We start from the raw sequence: 18,273 nt of genomic DNA, 5'->3' as shown, positions 1-18,273 counted from the left end.
TGGTTGTGTTACCGTGGTCAGCGCTGATGAGGTACAATCTCTACTTAGTAGAATTGAAGCCTCGGAGGGTGCTGTAAAGTGCCTTACAGAGGAGAATCGAGTTCTCCTCTCGAAGGCCCAAAATACGGAGTTTGGATGGAAAACGACGAAAAACAAGATGCGGATTAGTGGAAAAAAGTCCTCACCAGCCCCGCTCGCTTGCAAGAACTCGTTTCAAGTTCTAGCGAATCTGCAGGAAGAAGAAGCAAATGAAACTCAAGAGAAGAAGAGAAGGGCAGACCCTGGATCCCTGCCCACAGGTATGATTTTGGTTGTAGGAGACAGTCAAGTGAAGTACTTAGATAGGGCTTTCTGCGATAAAGATAGGAAACATAGGACCCAGGTGTGTTTCCCCGGCGCGGGGATAGGAGATGTTAGAGATAGGATTGAAGAGTGTTTAGTAGGGGAAAGTAAGGACCCTGTAGTTTGCTTAAGTGCCGGGGACAATGATATAGGTAAGTTAGGGAGTGAGGAATTGTTTGCGCGGTTCCGGGATGCGCTAGACAAGATTAGAAATAGGGGAGGTGTTCCTGTTGTATGTGGAATCCTTCCCAGTTGGAGGCATTTGGCATTCCAGGGCTTTTACAATGAACTGCAGGCTGGCAAATCACTGTAAGGCCAATGGATGGGCATTTATCGATAACTGGGACCGCTTTTACGGTAGAAACCATCTATATACAAGGGACGGGGTACACCAGTCGCCCAGAGAATTTCGGCTTCTTGCTGAATCCCTTGAGCGAGAAGTAGGCATCCTACAGGATATTTTCGGGTAGATTACGTGGGAGTAGGGGGGGGAAGTATCGGAATATAGTTCAGGCAATAGAAACAACTTAGAGAGGGACTGTGAAAAGAATCACCAAAGCAGGTGGAGGGAAGATAAAATTAAAGTTTACTATACAAATAGCAGAGAATGATTAACAAAATTGATTTGCTGCGAGGTAAAGCATGAGTAGAGAACTTCGATATTATAGCTATTACTGAGTCCTGGATCAACATGGCTGATAAACATTTCCTTCCGGAAGTCGAAATAGAAGGATATAAGTTTTTTCACAAGGATAGGGTTGGCAGGAGTGGGGGAGGTGTAACACTTTTCGTTAAAAATACAATAAACTGTATCATCAACAATTTGATTGAGGAAGAGGACTATACGGAATCCATTTGTGCAGAGATTATAGGCAAGATTAAGAAAGTTATTATTGGCGTCTTGTACAGACCTCCTAACCTTAGCATTGAACAGACTGATCCCCTGATTCATGAAATTCACAGAGCGTCCCAGTACAAAAAAGTTGTGATCATGGGAGATTTTAATCATAGAAACATTGACTGGGAAACTTTGATAGGAGATCAGGAAACAAAGAAATTCCTATGTGTGGTGCAAGATAATTTCCTAAAACAAGTGATTACCGACCCTACGCGAGGAGTAAATACTCTGGACTTAGTTCTAACTAATAATGAGCACCTAATGAGTAACGTAAAAGTGGGAGATAATCTAGGCTCTAGCGATCATCAAGAAATAAGATTTAATATTATTTGGGAAGAATTAAAAAATACGAATAAAGTTCAAGTACCAGACTTCAGGAGAGCAAACTTTGACAATATTAAAACCTATTTAAAATTGAATATGAAATGTCATGCGGACAATTTGGACATTGTTGAGTCTCGGTGCGTGACCGGGGGTCAGGTCATGACTAGAGGCCGGGTCAGGTCATTTGGGGGCGAGGGCTCAACAGACAGGTTAGCGATTTGGATGAAATGTATAGCAATCTAACTGATTTAATTATTAATGCACAATATACATTTATCCCCCTGAAGTCAATACGGAAAAATAGTAATACTCCCAAATGGACGACGGACAGATTGAAACATGAGATCGGAATGAAAAGAGGACTTTACGTAAAAATAAAAAGCAGGGAAACACACCTAAGATCAAGATATAACGAAATGGCAAAGCTGGTTAAAAAGAATACACGTACAGCAAAACGTAATTATGAAATTTAGGTTGCTAGTCAAGCAAGATCCAACCCAAAGGGTTTCTTTCATCTCTATAGAACAAAAAAAAAAAAAAAAAAAAAAGAATAGGACCAATCAAAAACGATGAAAATATCACGATAGAATCCGAGGAAAAAATGAGTGAGGAGTTTAACAATTATTTTCTATCGGTGTTTACTAATGAGAGGTTAGATAAAGTACCTGACTGCGATCCGATTTTCAGAGGGGATGAAGAAAGTAGTCTATCTAATATCAGCATTAGTAAAGTAGAAGTAGTCAAGCAGATTGAAACACTTAAAGCTAAAAAATCCCCGGGTCCAGACGAATTTTTTCCGAGAATGCTAAAGGAGTGTAAATTTGAAATCTGCGACCAATTAACCGAAATATTTAATTAATCAGTAGACACCGGTTTTGTACCTATTCCTTGGAGGCAAGCAAACGTTGTTCCTGTTTTTAAAAAGGGAGAAAATCGTTTATATGCAACTACAGGACAATCGGTTATAGGAAAAATGCTTGAATCAATGATAGTAAATAGACTCAGAGAACACATCTAAAGACATAATTTAATTCGTGATTCACAGCATGGTTTCTCCAAGGGTAAGTCGTGTGTGACTAATCTTCTATCCTTTTACACTAAAGTATATAAGGCGTCAGATAACAATGATAATTACGATATTATTTACCTTGATTTTAGCAAAGCGTTCGGTAAGGTGCCACACCAGAGACTACTAAATAGAATCAAAGCCCATGGCATAGAGGAAAAGTGTTAGATTTACAAAGGATTTACAAAGGCGGAGCATACCGACAGGAGACCTTTTGATCCATATCTAGGTCGGATGCAAAAAAAAAATCATATTTGATAATAAGATAATAAATAAAAACTATAATAATGTAAATAACAAATAAAATACATAAATAAATGCATAGGTATAGTTAAATAATAAACAAACAGGTAAATAGTAAATAATAATAAATTGACATATAACTAATAACAAATGAAATAATAATTAATATAACTAATTATTAGAATGGATTAGAGCTTGGATTAGTAACAGAAAACAGCGGGTCACCATAAATGGAGTAAAATCTAGGTGGGGCAATGTTACTAGTGGGGTCCCCCATGGCTCGGTTTTGGGTCCCTTATTGTTCATTATGTACATAAACGACTTAGACGACCGGATAAATAGTGATGTTAGTAAATTTGCGGACGACACTAAAATAGGACGCCTAATTAGGTCAGGAGACAACGCAGAGATTCTGCTGGAGGATTTTAACAAATTGTTCACATGGTCGGTGAAATGCCAAATGAACTTCAATATCTCTAAGTGTAGCGTGTTAAACGTAGGGCTACACAACCCCAAAAATAGATACAGCTTAGATAACACGCTTTTAGAGAAAACTGAGTGCGAGAGAGACTTGGGAGTTCTGGTGAGTCCGGACCTTAAAACCAGGAAATAGTGCATTAGTGCCAGGAATAAAGCTAACAGAGCATTAGGTTTCATTGCTAGGACGGTAACGAATAGAAGTGCAGAGGTAATTATTAAACTCTATCTAGCGATAGTTGTACCCATCCTTGACTATGCGGTACAGTTTTGGTCTCCGTCCTACAGAATGGACATCAATTCACTAGAAGCAGTACAGAGAAGAATGACCAAAATGATACATGGACTCGGAAATTTGCCTTACGAAGAGAGGCTTAGATACTTTAACTTACACTCTCTGGAAAGAAGCAGAGTGCGGGTTGATCTAATAGAGGTGTTCAAGTGGATCAAAGGCTTTAACAAGGGTGATGCAAACAAGGTCATCATATTTAAACAACAGGGTAGGACTCGCAATAATGGTTATAAACAGGAAAAATTTAGATTTAAAAAGGAAATAGGCAAGAATTGGTTTACTAATAGGGTAGTCGACGAATGGAATAAACTTAGTAACCATGTAGTAAGCTCTGAAACTATCAGTTGTTTTAAGAAACGATTAGACAACTTTATGAATGGGGATGACATGTGGTGATGGATACGGAGCTCCCTAGCGTAGGCCTTATAGTCTCTTGCAGTCTCCTTCATTCTTATGTTCTTATGTTAACTCGTGATCGACAGCTATTTCCCTCCCGGAAGAGAAGTCAGACTTCGTATGACCGATCTATGGGTAATGCTGTGACCTTACACGCACACAGACACCCAACTCCCCGCCCACGAGAGTTAGAATAACGTCTCGAAGCGCAGCAATACTGAAATTATTTCAGTCCTGGGCAGAATTCAAACCCGGACCGCCGTAGTGACAGTCGAGGACTTTACCAACCGCGCCACCGAGTCGTGTATGTGTGTGTGTGTGTGTGTGTGTGTGTGTGTGTGTGTGTGTGTGTGTGTGTGTGTGTGTGTGTGTGTGTGTGTGTGTGTGTGTGTGTGTGTGTGTGTGTGTGTGTGTGTGTGTGCGCGTGTGTGATTCACCATGGTCTTGGATCACGTGTTGGACTCGTGATCGACAGTTATTAACCTTCCTGATGGTTGAATGGGTATTCAACATTTGTTTGTCCCTGCTTGGAAAATAAGGAGACACGGAGACACGGAGACACTTCCTTTATTGATCCAGTCCAGGATGTAGAAGAGCAAGAAATCGAAAATATGAAATGAGGGAAACAACATTGTCAAGTGAGAGTTTGTTATCAGCATCAAGCCAGTTGGAAGATGTGAGAGCAGATCGCAGTTTTGACTCAAGGTCAGATGCGAGATTTAAGGCTCTTCTTTTTGCATATAAGGAGGAAAGTTTTGTTTAAGATCAAGGTTGTAAAGAGGGGTGAGGGAACCCAGGCTGTCGTGTTCTGCGAAGGTACGTTTGAATCTATCAACATATTGAGAATAAGCATGGCATTCTTGTAATGCATCTGAATGGAGGAGGTCACCAGTAGTCGAATTAAGGTCAACAAAGCTGAGGAGAACTTCTATTTTCTCTGAATCTGTTGAACTGTTCCTTGTGGAACTCCCCTAATCACTTCATCCCAATTGCAGTATTTGTCTCTTATCACCACTCTCATTTTTCTTTCATGCAAGAAGTCTTCCATCCACTTCAGCAGTTTGCCTTGTATTCTTCCTGCAGTTTCTATGTATTTTGTCTGTTATTTCGTTCCTGCATTCTCTCAAAATCCAGTTTGCCATTTCATCTGGTCCATGCGATTTTCTGACATCGAGATTACTCAGGTGATTCATTATTTCTTTCCATAGGGGAGACTTTCTCCTCCCACTCGACATCTCTAAGTAGTATGTTCTCCCTCGTAAACACCGATTTAAAATGCTTGTTTATAATTTCTGCCATTTCTGTTTCCTCTGTGTATTCAACTCCTCCTTGTCGTAGTTTCTCTAATTCTTGTTTGTTTTTCAGTTTGTTGTTTACAAATCTATAAAATAGTCTTGGTGATCTTTACATTTTTCTATGACATCTTTTTTTATATTTTCTCTTTTCTTCTCTGCACACTTGTAAATATTGATTAGAAATGGATAGAGTGAGTGGTTTGAGGTAAAGGTGGGACTTCGTCAAGGATGCGTTATGTCACCCTGGCTGTTCAACTTATACATGGATGGGGTAGTGCGAGAGGTAAATGCAAGGGTAGTGGGTCAGGGATTGGATATGGTTCAAGAAAATGGAGAAAGGTGGGAGGTGCGCCAGCTGTTGTTTGCGGACGACACTGCGCTTGTGGCAGGATCGGAGGAGGGATTGAGGAAGTTGGTGACAGAGTTTGGGAGAGTATGTGATAGAAGAAAGCTGAAGATAAATGTAGGTAAAAGTAAGGTGATGAGATGTACAAGGGGTGAAAGTGGCAGTAATCTGGAAGTAAGCATTAAGGGAGAGCAACTGGAGGAAATGGATAGTTTTAGATACTTGGGTGCAAATGTGGCAGGAAAAGGTGGAGTAAAGGTGGAGGTAGAATGTAGATTGAGAGAAGCGAGTAAATGCCTAGGTGGATTAAAAACTGTAATGAGGAATAGAAATTTGGGAATGGATGCTAAGACGAGACTGTATGAAGGAGTGATTGTGCCAACAGCACTGTATGGAGCAGAAACATGGAACATAAGAGGAAGAGAGAAGGAGTTTGAATGTGTTTGAGATGAGGTGTCTGAGAAGTATGATGGGGGTTACTAGGCTAGATAGGGTGAGAAATGAGGAGGTGAGGAGGAGAACAGGGGTGGAAAGGGAGTTGGGAGATAGGATTGATGAAAGAGTATTAGGATGGTTTGGACACATGGAAAGAATGAGTGAAGAAAGACTAGTAAAGGAGGTATGGAAGGCAGATGTGGAGGGAGTGAACATGAGGGGATGTCCTAGGATGAGATGGATGGATGGGGTGAAGGGTGCTTTGGGGAAGAGGGGAATGTCTGTTGAGGAACGACGGCAGAGGACAGAAGACAGGGGTGAATGGAGAATGGTTGTATATGGATGATGTTGTGATGCATGAGGTGGAATGGACGGGGAGATGGGGGGTGAGGTAGTATGTGTGAGCAAAATTTTGACGCAGCCCGAAGGGATTTCTCCCCGTCTTCTCCTTTTATGCATGGGGGGACGGAGAGGGGGGGTCGCCGATTTAATGAAGCAGCCTTGCTGTGGATGTGCTGTGTCTTGCGACACTGCTTCTGACCCAGGGCAGTGGACAGGGTGCAGGGATGACCCGTCATCTAGGAGGTGCTAAGATGGGAGGGAGGGTGGAGGGGTGTGGAGTGTTTTCGGGGATGGAATGGGTGGGAATGATTTTATGCCTTTTCCTTTTTGGCTACCTCCCTAGTAAGGGGGAAAAAGCCTTGGAATATGTATGTATGTAGTATATATTATCCATTTTTCAGGTATTTTGTATTTCTTCCATTTTATCCAAGCTTTGGCCCTTTTGTCTTTTAACTCCCTATATCTTGTGTTGTACCAACACTTTACATATCGTTTTTCTTGTTTTTGTCTTGGAACATACTTATCCACTCCTTTATAAACTTTTGTCAAAATATTTAATTTCTCTTCTACTGTTGTTTTCTCTTTATGTATCCTTTCCCAGTCTGCTTTTTGAAAGAATTCTCTTATTTTATCAAAATTTATTTTTCCATACAACAATCTTCCCTTTCTATATTGTTCAACCAATATGTGGTCACTTTTACTTATTGGTGTCTTATATTCAATCTTCTCCAGTATTTCAGATTCTGATGTGATTATTAGGTCCAGTCCCGATAGTTCTTCCTCATTTCTATAACTAGTATTCTCATGTATACATTGCGTCATTGTATGTTCTATAATCATATCAAGTAGTACATTTCCCCATAGGTCGACTCCACCATTAACTGTCATCTCTTCCCTGCAGATTTCTTTACAATTAAGGTCACCCATTATAACTATTCTTCCTCCATCTTCCATTATCTTATTTAGTGTTATCCTTGTGTCTTCTAACATATTTTTGTGTTCTCTTCCCACGAAGCAGTTTTAGGAGGCACATAATTTACTACAAACTTCCTGCTCTTCCCATCCCTGTCCTCCACTTCCATCATAATCATCTCTATTCTTTCCATATGTGACATTCCTCACATTTATATCCTTCTTAGTTAGGAGCATAACTCCATCCCTTGTTTTACTTCTCTGTTTCTAATCCAATAATTATATGCACCATGTCCTACACTGTTGGGTGGTAGTGGACCTTTCAATTTTGTCTCTACAATTCCCATTATGTCCGGTTCTTTTTCATTCAGGTAATCCTTCAGTTCGTTCAAGCCTGTTATCAAGCCATCTATATTTGTGTAAGACACTTTCAATTTTCTGCTACTTCCGTCGTGTCTTCTGTTTCCCTTCATTTTTCTCTACTATGAACCATTTCCTCACTTTCATATCCACTACTCTCCAATAGAATTTCTCTTTGTCTGACTCTGTTCTGTTCTCGGTTTTTTTTTTTTCTTACCTTCAAGTCTTTTTGTTTTCTCATCCTCTCTTTCCTCTTTATTCATCTCTCTTTTTATCCATACCTGTTTATATTGATCACTGTTTGCTAGTTTCCTTGTTTTTCCTAAGATATTCTCTTCTGTCGTTTGTGACCTGAATTTGATCTTAATTGGTCTGGTCTTATCTGTATTGTATTTACCTATTTTATATATTTCTTCAATTTCTTTCCCTGTTTCTTGTTCATCTTCTTGAACTACTTCTAATATCTTGTTTACCTTTTCTTTTCCTCTTTCACTCATGTAGTCCTATTTGGATTATGCTTCTCTTCCATCACTAATATAATTATACATTTCTTTTTGTCCGCTAAGTCTCCTACTATATTCTCCTTCTCTCTCATCACTTTGATAAATGTATCCTTAGTTTGCTCTTCCATCTACTGTGTCACTATATCTCTAAATTCAATTTTGTTGTTCTCTTGGACTTTTCTCTAACCCTGTGCTTCTTTTGCTATGGACTTTTATTCTCTTTATTATTATTCTTTAATTCCTCATTTTCATCTTTTACTTCTTTTAACTGTCTTTTTAATTCTTCTATTTCTTTATTTAGGTTTTGGTTCTCCTTCTTTAGTTCTTACAATTTATCAACACTTTGCGTAATCCGTGTAAGTTGGCTGAACCTAACCTCCCATTGCTCGATCATCTTCTCTAGTTTTTCCTCTAGACTTGCTAATTGAGGGAGGTTGGCATCCCCTCCGTCATTAAATAAATGGAAATTATTATCTCCACTTTCTATTGTGTTGTTCTTATCTATATTTCTGACCTTAGTGCCTTTACTGATATTTTCGACTTCACCCGCGTCGTCTGCAACCCTCTTGTTGACATTTCTTCTGACGTCCGGGGGGAGCCCGTTCGTCTCCTTCCTCATTTCCTTCCATTTCCCTCAGTAATCCCTCCCTTTCTCCTTTTTCTTCACCTTCCCACTACACTACGAGCTTTCCCCTTCCCCACTAATACAACAAAGGTACTCCCTTGTCATTGAGATCGACGAAACTTGAAGTTTTCTGGAGTTCCCAAGTTCCAAACCTCGCTGTCACTTCGACCGACATGTGTTTGTGTGTGTGTGTGTGTGTGTGTGTGTGTGTGTGTGTGTGTGTGTGTGTGTGTGTGTGTGTGTGTGTGTGTGTGTGTGTGTGTGTGTGTGTGTGTGTGTGTGTGTGTGTGTGTGTGTGTGTGTGTGTGTGTGTGTGTGTGTGTGTGTGTGTGTGTGTGTGTGTTTGTGTGTGTGTGTGTGTGTGTGTGTGTGTGTGTGTGTGTGTGTGTGTGTGTGTGTGTGTGTGTGTGTGTGTGTGTGTGTGTATTTACCTAGTTGTATTTACTAGTTGTATTTTACGGGAAAGGGAGCTATGCTCGTTGTGTCCCGTCTTCATATTTCGTTTTCTCTAGACTGTTTTTAAATTCGTGTATCGTTTTTTGCACACATGACATTCCCATCTAAACTGTTCCAAACGTCTATTATCCTGTGGGGAAAGCTGTTCTTTTTCAGGTTTCGTCTATAATTGTCTTTCTTGCTTTTCTTTCCATGTCCTCTTGTATCTCTACTATCCCATTTTATTAGATCCTCTCTATCAATAATTTCCATACCTTTCATGATTCTATAAATAGTTATCAAGTCTCCTTTCTCTCTTCTTTGCTCTAATGTCTGTAGCTTAAGTTTTGCCAGCCTCTCCTCATATGATAGTTCTGAGAGTGTTGGTGCTAATTTCGAGATCGGTGTTTGTATTCTTTGAAGTTTTGTTACACATTTTTTGTACTTGGTGACCACATCGTCGCTGCATACTCCAATCTTGGTCTTAGCAAAGTGACTAGTATTTTCTTCACCATTTCTTCGTCCAGGTATGTAAATGCCACTTTTATTTTTCTTATTATAAGTTTCTCCAAAATATTTGTTTATATGTTTCTCAGGGGACATATTATTCATAGTAATGACTCCTAGGTCCTTCTCTTTTTCCACTTTTTTAATTTCTTCCTATCCCAATGTATATGATCCCACAATTCTTTTTTTTTTCTTCCAACACTTTTTAATTTTGAATTCCATCTCCCACTTCCTACTCCATTCCCATACTTTATTGAGATCAATCTGCAGCGATTCACAATCTTCAGTGTTCGCTTTTTTTTTTTTTTTTTCTTCTACATTTTTGCATCGTCTGCGAAGAACTCATATAACTTTTAATTCCTTTATCCATATCATTAATATATATATCAAACATTATTGGGGCCATAACTGTTCCTTGTGGAACTCCACTAATCACTTATCGCCACTCTCACTTTCCTTTCCACTTAGGTATTTTACCCTGTATTCCTCCTACAGTTTCTAATTTCTTTGGCAATTTCTTATGTGACACCTTATCAAAAGCTTTTTTCAGGTTTAGAAAGGCACAATCAGCCCATCCATCTCTTTCCTGTATTATATCTATTAGTCTTAAATAGAAACACATCAAGTTTGTGACACATGATCTTCCTTGTCTAAATCCAAACTACCTCGGATATAGTACATTGTTTTCTTTCCAAATACATTTGTTTCATCTTTGTATATCCTTTCCTAGTTTGCTTTTTGAAAAAAAAAATTATCATTTTTTTTTCCATACACCATTCTTCCCTTTCTATGTTGTTCGTTTTTTTCTCATGTGTTTTTCTTCATTTAGTTCTAGTTCTATTAATATGTGGTCACTTTTACTTTGTAAGAAGCTGGTAGATTGGAGTAGACAAGTAAGTAGATAGAAGGGTAGGTGGCGAGATATTCATTTTACGACTTAGATATTTTGAAAACAATGGCCGCTACGGAGTTGTAGAGTTGCATATTCTCTCTCACCGCCCAATATTTGTAAACACAAGCTAGGGTGTCGATATAGGTACTGATTTTGCGAATTATTAACGCTAAGCCACTGCTTCGTAACAAGATTGCTTGCGTAAGCAGTATTGCTTGAGACAGTATAACAGCCTTTCTGATTGGAGAAAAGGGTGGAGGAGGAGATAAATCATTGGTGCATGGAGGTAAAGTCACGCCCTTAAAGGGTGGCACTTTTTTAATGTTCAAAGTTATTGGATTGATTAAATAGTGACGTCGAAGCAGACTTGGCTTGGTGGGTTTAAAAGGATCCCAGGTGGGATTCCTCTGCTGTACTTAATCCAATTAAGTTGTAGATGTGTAATATTATTCGGAAGAAAGGAAGAAGAAAATTACGTTTAATTCACTAAGTAGGACGAAATAGGCATGGGGCTACAGATGAGCGACTTACATTTATAAGATGATAAAAAAGAAAGTGAAGAAAGTGGAAAGTGAATGAAGAAATATTATATCACAGAAGGAACAGTTAACATAATTAAATCCAGTAATTAAGGAGAGAAGGGAACTGAAAGTGTTGGTAGCAACAGAGCTAACAGTGGTGGCAGCTGTAGGATGAACCTCCTCCGAAGTGATTAGGCAAGACTGAGGTAAAAGTGAATGGGTACACCAATCAAATTTAAAAACAGAACACGCACCACAACCACGCAGTGTATAACTACAACCAAGCGTATGTTAAATTCAAGGACGATGAGTATTCATACTACGAGTGGAACGAGGCGATCTTCAAGGCGATCTACAAGGCGATCTTCAAGGCGATCATCTACAAGACGATCTGCAAAACAGAGAATAAGTCACTACAAAGCAGCAGTGAACAAAGACTGACGAGGAACGACGAGGTTGACGAACGACGAGGTTAACGAACGACGAGGTTGACGTACGTAAGGAAGACTACGTGGAGCCAGTCAGGTCAAATCAACTTTAAGTACTGAAGGTATGAATAACACTGTTCTTAGACACGAGGTTCATACCTCGAATATTAACATTCCCAAATTCACCGGTGATGCTACCTTAATTGTAAGCAAAAATATAACAAATGAAAAAAGGAAAATAGAAATTTTAAAAGATAATATAGATCCTGAGCAAGGTAGAGCTAGGTTTATCATAAACTTCCAGCAAATGGAAGATATCAACATATATGAAAAGTATAAAAAAAAACTCCTATCAGGTCTTTGGTTAGAATGATCAAAGAAGTTAGAACAAGTGAATCAGACACAGAATTCTTAGCAAGATGAGATAGATGGTCAAAAGACATGAATTCTATCTTGAAAGATTCAGATTAGAAAGATCTAGTGACATGTGATCAAATTAACCTCATTTGGCTTGTTAACAAAAGACTCTGATGACTTAACGGCAGAAAAGTTGTATAAACATCTCAAGTCAACTATGAATTTAGGGGAGGTAGATTATCTTCTTCAAGTGTACAGTGAGACCAGAATCATAAATCCATATGTGATGACAGTGGGACAACAGAAAGAAACTAGGAACTCAAGAAGTGAGTATAAGAAAAGAGTATTTGAGCATAGAGTTAGAAGCCCATCAAAGGATACTAGAATTTATGTTACAATTATGATACTTGGGGTCATAAAGCACGAGACTGTTATTATGGAACTATTTGTGGAGATTGCAAATATGAGGGTCATAATGAATCTAATTGTAGAAATCCACCTTTCTGTATGTATCATTAAAGAATAGGACATAGAACACATGAATATAGAAAATTTCGTATGTACCCCGAATCAAGAGGAAAACCCCCAGAAACAGAATAAACCAATATTACAGAACTCCCCATATATATACAAATAGACAGTATTGTGTTAAAGATAAGAGTGATAGAAGGGTGAAAGAAAACTCCAACATCAAAGATAGTTATAAACTGACAATTACAATTAGAAGGATTTCTGTAGGACCTCCCATTGCTGGTAGAGTGTTCAATAAATCTATTCAAATATTCATTGATACAGGATCTGTAGTTAATGTTATAACTAGTAGAGTTTTAAACCAGTTGAAACCAGGAGTGAAAATCTTGGAACCAATCCATTATTCACTGCAAGGAGTAACTGGAAATCAGTTAAAAAAAAAAATTAGGTAAGGTTGAACTAGAAGTCATCTTATATACAAATATGAGAAATTCGCTAGTGAATAATGACATCAATCAGATAATTTTTATGACCGCCGCGCAGAGGATTCAAACCTACTGCTCTGATGCCAAGAGGCTCCATTGTCAGTCGCCTTAACCCACTAAGCCACTGATGCCACCAGGGGGTTAGTGAGTTAAGGTGACTGACAATGGAGCCTCTTGGCATCAGAGCAGTAGGTTCGAATCCTCTGCGCGACGGTCATAAGAATTATCGTTATATACAAATGAACATTTGTACATTCGAGTGATAGTTGTAGAAGAATCTGTTTTTCTATGAGATTTCATGATAGGATTTGCAACTATGAGAAAAGAGAACATGGTCATATGTCTGCTGACTTAGGGATCTTAGTGAAATCACAGTTAATCCCATTTTTAAATCAATCAAACTTAAGACCAGTGACAGGAATAAAAAAAATCCCTAGAAATAGATAGGAAAGATATTTTTTTTTATTTTAGATAATGTGGCCGAGCGGTCCAGACCAACAGAAAGTAAAGCCACATATAGTGAATCCAACTCAGATGTTCAAGAAACCCCAGAAATTACTAATTCGTCAACTACATATGAAGCCTTGCAAGTTATGGATGATGGCGTAATAAAGTCGACATTATTACACTCCAGAGCAATTAATAGGGTCGTAGTGCAGTTGAAAGAAGTCACTGTAGACTCTGAAATTTTAACCATCCCAAAATCAATTAGATTAAAATGTTTGAAATTGAACTCAGGGGTTTATAAGTCAAATAAGAACATGGTAGAAATATTAATTATTAGTACTTTGAATACAGTTATAGTCTTAAGGAAAGGTACACAAACAGTATGTTTCCAGGTGTGTACAAAACCTATTAAGATTTTAAATGAGAGTACTGAGGAGGTGGAATTACCAATTTCATCACTGTTCATTTCAGGAAGAAACAGAGTTGAGAAAGAAATGCAAGATTCAACTAGAAGCTACTAATTTCCCTGAGTTGGATGAAAGCTTAGTTGATTTGCTCGTGAAGCACAATAAAGCAATTGCTTTGCCGGGGGACGCCTTGGGTAAAAATAAATAAATAAATAAATAACACATCAGATTAAATTAAAACCAGGGACTCAACCTATTTATATTCCGGCCTACAGAGTTCCTCACTCTAAACTAGCCATTGTAGATAAACTGATCACTGGTGCCAAAATCATATGGTACTATGCGCCCAGTTATTGATTATAGGGAATTGAATAAGCACACCATAGTGACCGGTTACCATCACTAGCGATAGGGGACATTCTTAGAAGTTTGGGAACTGAGAATAGATATTTTAGCACTATAGATATCAAATCTGCTTTTTGGTAAATAGAGTTCCATGTAGACTCACGAGAGTTCACAGCATTTTCTACTCCAACGGGACACTATAAGTTCAAACGAATGCCATTCGGGTTATGCAATAGTCCACTAACTAACATGAGATTAATGAATACAGTTCTAGATGGGTTGTTAGGAAACACTGCCAGTGTATTTCTAGATGATATTCTACTAGTTTCCCAGCCAGCGGCTGAGCCCTTTAAGAAATTAGATTTTATATTCTCAAAACTACTTGAAGCAGAATTGAAAGTGAAACTTGAAAAATGCAAGTTCTTGCAGGACAGTGTTATTTATTTGGGACATAAGATAGACAGGCATGGACTTAGTACAGTGAATTCAAAGGTTGAAATAGTAAAGAATTTTCCAGTTCCAAACAATGTAGGAAAAGTTAGAAGTTTCTTGGAATTGACAAGATTTTATAGAAAATTTATTCAACGATATGCTGACATTGCTAATCCATTAAGTTCTTTGTTGAGGAAGGACTCAAAGTTCATGTGGGGACCTGCACAACAGCAAGCTTTTGACAAGTTGAAAGATAAACTTACGAGTTCTCCAGTTTTGATATTTCCAGACTATGATAAAAAATTCATTCTTTGTACTGATGCATCTGTCATAGGGTTAGGAGGCATACTTATGCAAGACAGAAATGGAACTTTAAAACCAATAGCTTACACAGCTAGACTTTGTAATAGCGCAGAGAGAAACTACTCTATAACAGAAAGAGAAACGTTAGCAGTGATATATTCATTAGAAAGTTTTAGAGACATGATATTGGGATATCTATCCAATCAGAGTGTGGACTGATCATACAGCTATTCAGAACTTATTTAAACATAAGAATCTTAGGGGCAGACTAGCTAGGTGGTTTGCAGTACTTCAGTGCTATGAAGCTAAGTTTGAATATATTCCGGGTAGAAATAATGTTTCAGCAGATGCATTTTCTAGAAACATTAGCCAACCAACGGCAGGGTTGATTTTTTTTTTTTTTTTTTATTGTAGTACAGATGAGTTAGTAACCTTAGATGAGGAAATGCTAATAAGAGAACAGAGAGATGATACGACATGTGGCTCATTAGCCAAGTATTTGATGAAGCCAAGAGGAAATCCTGCAAAACTACCAAAAGGGTATAAGATAGAGGGATTTCATTTGACTAATGGACTTTTGTATAGAAAAACAGTTGTAAGAGGGAAAGGTATTTTTAGAGGCCCAGTAAATCAGTTGGTAATACCACAAACTCTTATAAAAGAGATATTGATGTTACTTATAGACAAGAACAACTTAAATACTTTTGGCCAGGTATGAAAAAAGATATATATGATTATATAGAATTTTTTTTGAAATGCGTTAAGGTGGAAGGGAATACACCAAAACCTGTTCCTATGTTAACATATCCCATTCCACAGAAACCTTGGGAAAGAGTTCACATAGATACAATGGAGTTACCTATGTCTGAGAATGGATATAATATGTATTTGTTGCCATTGATTATTTTTCAAGATTTTGTTTTTAACAACCCATTTCAAATAAGAAAGCTGAAACTATTCCTTCAGTAATCTATGATCAGATAATCTGTAATTTCACTACACCTAAGATCTTAGTTTCAGACAATGGAACTGAATTTAATAACAAAATCTTGGAAAATTTATGTAGTTTAAGATAAAAAAGTAAATATTTTAGTGAATCATCATCCACAAAGTAATGGAGTTGTAGAGAGGTTAAATTAAAACAATTATTACATGTCTTAGAAGTATGATAAGTCCTCATAGTATAACTTGGGATACTTGGATTCCTTGTGTTAGATGTACTCTGAACAACCAAATTAACATATCAACAGGTGAAACACCTCATTTTATTATTTTTGGGGAAGACAAAACTCTTCCATATGAAATATTGATTGCAAAGCAGAAACCTGTGTGTGATATAGATGATTATATCTCAAATAGGATAAATACTTTTCAAAGTATTCACCAAAGAGTTAGAGAACATATGCAGGAGTATTCACAAGAGATGAAAAAGCAACAAAACAAAATATCACATAAACTAGAATTAAAAATAGGAGACTTAGTCATAGTCAAACTACATTCACCCTATAATAAACTTTCACCAAGGTACTCAGATCCATATAGGGTAATTGATTCTGCAGGTGGAAATAAATACAAGATCTTACACTTAGAAACTAGGAAAGAATTGATAGGTCATTTAGAAGATATGAAGAGTGATAGGATAGAATTTGATTATGAAGATAACTGCTGTGATACCCTATGTATCAATTATAATGACCCATTAAAATCAGAAGAGTATAGGGAATATCTTAATGATAGAATATATGAATTGAATATTAATCTTGATGTATTTTACAGATAAATTTTCCATTGATGTAATGTATGTACTGGTGATGGGAGACCTAAACTGCTAGAACTTGGTGTCAAGCAGAGGTTCTACTTTGGTCAGACATGGAGACCTTGGACCCGCTGTGGCCAGACTCGGAATCTTGCCAATACAGGACACTTCAAATAAGTATTGACCCCTTATTTTGTGATGCATTAAGAGTGTGTCTTAGAAAAAGATGAATTAAGTGTGTGTTAAACAGAAATTGAAATTCAAGAAGAGACACTACAATATTATACTGTGTATATAACTTTTATTGCATATTGCTCAACATTTTTGAAAAGATGAAAACATTCTCCATTGAAATTTAATGTTCTTAATCAAAGTAGTGAGTTTTGCAAATTTATTTAACATTGCATTATATCTGTGTTGCAAATTATTTTGAGTTATGCTTTGTTGTTTCTGATATGTATGTTACTCACCATTTACTGCTTGAATTGTTATTGACATTTATGCATTTTGGATGGGTTGCTTGTTTCTTTGAAATATATTTGTTTGACATGTTTTACTGATACCATTTTACCAGTGTATATTAGCGACCCCTGTAAGAGGGTAGTAGAAATAATTGGTCGGGACGAACAAGGGTAGCTGCCGAGCCCTGTAAGAGGCTGGTAGATTGTAGTAGATAAGTAGGTAGATAGAGGGGTAGGTGGCGAGAAATTCATTTTACGACTTAGATGTTTTGAAAACAATGGCCGCTACGGAGTTGCAGAGTTGCATTTTCTCTCTCACTGCCCAATGTTTGTATGGTAGGATAGCCGAGCGGATGTGTAGGCTGACAAAAACAGTGTTGTGTTTTGTATTTTTATTATGTGCGTGTGTACGGAGGCAAACTATTATTACTGATTAGCGGGAGTAAAGGAAGAACATAGTACTTACTGTGAGGGCGATGCCGAAGTGTGTCCCCGTTTGCTCCGTGCGTATGAAAGCTATACCCACTGGCCGTGCGCAAATCCCCCCAGCCAATCGCAGTCGCTACGGGTCGTGTGCAAATGACCTGCGCCAATCACACTCTGACCCGGCGACGCGACCTGGCTTGGGGGCGTGGCCAGCTGCGCAGGATGCGCGACCCGAGGTCGGGCGCGCCTAACCCGCGGTACAAACAAAGACACCGCGCATCGCCTCACGATATAGGTGCTGATGTTGCGAATTGTTAACGCTAAGCCATTTTGCTTCGTAACAAGATTGCTTGCGTAAGCAGTATTACTTGAGACAGTATAACAGCCTTTCTGATTGGAGAAAAGGGTGGAGGAGATAAATTATTGGTGCATGGAGGTAAAGTCACGCCCTTAAAGGGTGGCACTTTTTTTTTTTTTTTTTTTTTGTAACGTTCAAAGTTATTGGATTAATTGAATAGTGACGTCGAAGCAGACTTGGCTTGGTGGGTGTAAAAGGATCCCAGGTGCGATTCCTCTGCTGTACTTAATCCAATTAAGTTGTAGAAGTGTAATATCATTCGGAAGAAAGGAAGAAAATTACGTTTAATTCACCCCATACTGATACTAAGTACTTGACTAAGTAGGACGAAATAGGCATGGGGCCTACAGATGAACGATTTACAATTATAAGATGATAAAAAGAAA

This window comes from Oratosquilla oratoria, chromosome 5 (assembly GCF_046742065.1).
Source record: "Oratosquilla oratoria isolate Oo_2021 chromosome 5, ASM4674206v1, whole genome shotgun sequence".
Taxonomy (NCBI): Eukaryota; Metazoa; Arthropoda; class Malacostraca; order Stomatopoda; family Squillidae; genus Oratosquilla; species Oratosquilla oratoria.
The sequence above is the reverse complement of the archived record's forward strand: the minus strand, read 5'-3'. Positions refer to the sequence as shown.